The sequence below is a fragment of the Epargyreus clarus genome, unplaced genomic scaffold (genome assembly GCF_041222505.1).
Source record: "Epargyreus clarus isolate Ecla_fem2 unplaced genomic scaffold, WU_Ecla_fem_2.2 ptg000025l, whole genome shotgun sequence".
In the NCBI taxonomy this organism is placed as follows: Eukaryota; Metazoa; Arthropoda; class Insecta; order Lepidoptera; family Hesperiidae; genus Epargyreus; species Epargyreus clarus.
The window spans coordinates 3,785,001-3,790,000 of record NW_027332232.1 but is presented as its reverse complement, the minus strand read 5'-3'; the positions used below and the strand labels follow the sequence as shown (position 1 = coordinate 3,790,000).

General features: G+C 51.5%; 1 non-coding gene across 1 annotated transcript; it reads left to right on the top strand.

The window, feature by feature from the left end:
• Positions 1-1,354: 1,354 nt before the first annotated feature.
• LOC140752911 (small subunit ribosomal RNA) lies at positions 1,355-3,257 on the top strand. Its single transcript, XR_012103510.1, has one exon. It is a non-coding gene; the product is annotated as a small subunit ribosomal RNA (ribosomal RNA).
• Positions 3,258-5,000: the final 1,743 nt, after the last annotated feature.

Here is a 5,000-nt window from a genome sequence, read left to right as displayed (position 1 = left end):
ATAATAATAATAACATATTCCCATACATATACCTCCGTTTAATTCATATTATACTCTTTTGTTTTAATAATTTACAATGTTTTCAACGTATTTCAAAAAAGTGAGACCGTATGTATTTTTTCAAAGGTGGCTCTTGTATTATGCTATTATATTGAGAAATTATTTAACTCTGTACTGAGAGTAGCGCACAAACTGTCACGTCACGATCTGACTAATACGATACGCAAATAAAGTTAAAAAGGTGTATGGACAAGAGGGGAAAAAAAAAAATTAAAAAAAAAAAAAAAATTTTTTTTTTTTGGAAATCAAAAAAACCAAAACAGGAAATAATAATAATAATAATAACGCGGTAGACGCAGCAGCGGCAGCAGCAAAGTCGGCCGACGAACCCCAACCGGTGACCCCCCCCCCCCTACACCCCCCCCCCCCCAAACCCCCTCCCCCCACTCTCCCCCGCACCCCCCAGGGCTAGCCCACCCCCACCGGCAACCATCGTCACCCCACACCACACCCCGAACCACCGACGGACTTTCATATGTTCATATGTTGTCGCTCCGTCTGCCACGCGTCATAACAGGAGCGCCGCATACACATGGGGCGGGCGACGTGTAGTGCGTTGTCGGCGCGGTGAGACTGAACGGGCCGGCGGATAACTGCCGCCTGCTGACACAGACTGACCGACTTCGACAACGGACTGCATGCCGCATACAAGAGTTCGTTCGATGGTTTCACGCGTAGTGTGCGCACTCTCGTGTTGGTGGTGTTTCGAGTGGATTTTGTGTCGAACTTTACAAATTCGTCGCGATGTCACGATTAACACAACAACGCGCGCTTCCACGTTGCGCCGTGGGACTTTTCGAACGTTGAACATTTTATTGAACAGTGCGGATCGACCGATGCGATTGTTTAAACTCGTCTCGGTTCACGTATCGATCCTACAAATGAATTGCACGTCGCCTATGGCGACGGTCCTCTATAAGGCGCTATAAAAATTAACGCCAAGGACGACGTCTCTCAAACACCGGGCTGAATCTGTTTTCAGTGTTCGCGTTTGTGTTAAAAGATAATAATGAAACGTGAATCTTAAATTGTCTCGCCGTGAACCATCCAATTCGGAGTTGCGCTATTAGTAAATCGCGCGCACACTCTCTCGTTGGATCGTTGCGACAATCGGATGAGATACTCCGTTGACGCTGCACGAACCATCGAAAACAAAGAGCGTACAATATTAAAAGGTACGACGAGTTCAAAAACGAAACATCATTCGACGCGGACGCGCCCGCGACCGCGTCGATATGTGTCGTGTTCTCGTCCGAGCGACGACGGCTACATTCGTCCGCGAGTGACTGTCAGCTCCCTGGTTGATCCTGCCAGTAGTTATATGCTTGTCTCAAAGATTAAGCCATGCATGTCTCAGTGCAAGCCGTATTAAGGCGATACCGCGAATGGCTCAATATATCAGTTTTGGTTCCTTAGATCTTACTCAGTTACTTGGATAACTGTGGTAATTCTAGAGCTAATACATGCAATCAGAACTCTGACCAGTGATGGGATGAGTGCTTTTATTAGATCAAAACCAATCGACGGAGGGCCTCGCGTCCGAAGTCGTTAATTTTGATGAATCTGGATAACTTTTGCCGATCGCATGGTCCAGTACCGGCGACGCATCTTTCAAATGTCTGCCTTATCAACTTTCGATGGTAGTTTCTGCGACTACCATGGTTGTCACGGGTAACGGGGAATCAGGGTTCGATTCCGGAGAGGGAGCCTGAGAAACGGCTACCACATCCAAGGAAGGCAGCAGGCGCGCAAATTACCCACTCCCGGCACGGGGAGGTAGTGACGAAAAATAACGATACGGGACTCTTACGAGGCCTCGTAATCGGAATGAGTACACTTTAAATATTTTAACGAGGAACAATTGGAGGGCAAGTCTGGTGCCAGCAGCCGCGGTAATTCCAGCTCCAATAGCGTATACTAAAATTGTTGCGGTTAAAAAGCTCGTAGTTGCATTTGTGCGCCGCGCTGTCGGTGCACCGCATCCGCGGTGATACTGACACGTTTGCGGAGCATATCGTCGGTGAGCCGGCGGTAAAACGCCGGTTCAATATCAAAATCCTATCGCGGTGCTCTTCAGTGAGTGTCGAGATGGGCCGACAATTTTACTTTGAACAAATTAGAGTGCTCAAAGCGGGCTCAAAATGCTGCTTGAATATTTCGTGCATGGAATAATAGAATATGATCTCGGTTCTATTTTGTTGGTTTTCAGAACTCCGAGGTAATGATTAATAGGGATAACTGGGGGCATTCGTATTGCGACGTTAGAGGTGAAATTCTTGGATCGTCGCAAGACGAACATCAGCGAAAGCATTTGCCAAAGGTGTTTTCATCAATCAAGAACGAAAGTTAGAGGTTCGAAGGCGATTAGATACCGCCCTAGTTCTAACCGTAAATATGTCATCTAGCGATCCGCCGACGTTACTACAATGGCTCGGCGGGCAGCTTCCGGGAAACCAAAGATTTTGGACTCCGGGGGGAGTATGGTTGCAAAGCTGAAACTTAAAGGAATTGACGGAAGGGCACCACCAGGAGTGGAGCCTGCGGCTTAATTTGACTCAACACGGGAAATCTCACCAGGCCCGGACACCGGAAGGATTGACAGATTAACAGCTCTTTCTTGATTCGGTGGGTGGTGGTGCATGGCCGTTCTTAGTTGGTGGAGCGATTTGTCTGGTTAATTCCGGTAACGAACGAGACTCTAGCCTGCTAAATAGGCGTCGCCATTTAGGTGTGCTCGACTTCGGTCGTGCAACTCACTGGCGACGTATTAAAATTCTTCTTAGAGGGACCGGCGGCTTCGAGCCACACGAGATTGAGCAATAACAGGTCTGTGATGCCCTTAGATGTCCTGGGCCGCACGCGCGCTACACTGAAGGAATCAGAATGTTCTCCCAGGCCTAGAGGCCCGGGCAACCCGTTGAAACTCCTTCGTGCTGGGGATTGGGGTTTGCAATTATCCCCCATAAACGAGGAATTCCTAGTAAGCGCGAGTCATAAGCTCGCGTTGATTACGTCCCTGCCCTTTGTACACACCGCCCGTCGCTACTACCGATTGAATGATTTAGTGAGGTCTTCGGACCGACACGCGGTGGCTTCGCGGCCGTCGGCGTTGCTGGGAAGTTGACCAAACTTGATCATTTAGAGGAAGTAAAAGTCGTAACAAGGTTTCCGTAGGGGAACCTGCGGAAGGATCATTAACGTGTGTCACGACGCGTTCGCGCTCGTAATACGCAGACATTAATCCACAACATACCCATCCGACCGTCCGTCCGTCCGTCCGTCCATATTATGGATGGATGGATGGATGGACGGATCCGCCGTGCTCACCGATGTCGGCGATGGCGTATCGTACAGTCGTAGCGCTCGGGCGATTGTGTCCTCCGTTGCGACAAGGTCGTACGTCGTCGCTGGCGTCGCGCGTTCCCGCCGTCTCGGACGCAGAAAGGTAAAAATCCGCGCCCCGAGTCCGTGACAACGTGGAGTGCGCAGCGTGAGCGCGCGCGTGTACCGATAGCGGTTTTTTGGAGTCGCGCTAAGGCGTTAGCTCGCCGCGCGCGTTCTGAAAAGGTAACCACTTTAATGCACATTCATTTGCGGTCGCGGTGGCGGATCTGAGTGGTCTGCTGCGGCGAACGCAATCAGGCTTGTCCCTAGGTCCCCTTGTGGTGTGCAGCGTCCTTACGATCTGGGACGTGACCTAGGTGAAACTCAGGGGGAGGTCCTTGAGTAGCCCCGTAGGGTATCGTTTACGATACTAAGCCTATTTGCTATCTTCGGATGGGGCGTAATGAAAGCAGAGGGCGAACCTCAGCGGTGGGTTTGCTGCCCGCCGCACCGAGGAAGAATTGTAGCACCCAAAAGTCAAAAAGGAACAAGGCTATCTCTCGGTCTTCCACAGGAGCCGGGACGGGTAGCCAATTCTCTTCCGGGCGTTCAGCCCGGGGTCTCTGATGGCCCTGGGATGTCGTCCGGTTATGGATGTGACGGATGTGGGCGATCCTTCGCCACTAAGACGGGGTTGGGAGTTCACGTTCGACGTGCCCACCCTGTAATGGCTAACGCGAAATCCGCGCCTCCGCAGGTGAAGCGAAGGTGGCGCGACGAGGAGCTGGAGCTCTTGGCGAGTACTGAGGCCCGCCTCACTCGGGAGGGATCCGGCAACATCAACATCGACCTAACAAAAGCCTTGCCCAATTTGGGACGCACTTTGGAGGCTATTAAAGGTGTGAGGAGGAAGGAGAAATACAAAGAAATGGTCGCTAAACTCCTTATGGGTTCACCTCCCACACCAGAGAGAAATAGAACGGAGCAGGTCGATGAAGATGTAGCTGAGGGACCTCCGGAAGAGGTGGTTGCCGAAGTCCGGCCAATGAGCGGCCCCGAAGATGCGCTGCTAGTAGCTGACCAGCGGCTAGATGTTCGGTCTACCTGTGTTTCCGTAGTCGAAGACCTCCTTGCGAGGGCGACAGAGCGGATGACGCGGGGATCCGTGACGTCTAGAAGGCGTAAAACCCTTGGATTTACACGAAAGGACACTAGCACTACCGATTGAATGATTTAGTGAGGTCTTCGGACCGACACGCGGTGGCTTCGCGGCCGTCGGCGTTGCTGGGAAGTTGACCAAACTTGATCATTTAGAGGAAGTAAAAGTCGTAACAAGGTTTCCGTAGGGGAACCTGCGGAAGGATCATTAACGTGTGTCACGACGCGTTCGCGCTCGTAATACGCAGACATTAATCCACAACATACCCATCCGACCGTCCGTCCGTCCGTCCGTCCATATTATGGATGGATGGATGGATGGACGGATCCGCCGTGCTCACCGATGTCGGCGATGGCGTATCGTACAGTCGTAGCGCTCGGGCGATTGTGTCCTCCGTTGCGACAAGGTCGTACGTCGTCGCTGGCGTCGCGCGTTCCCGCCGTCTCGGACGCAGAAA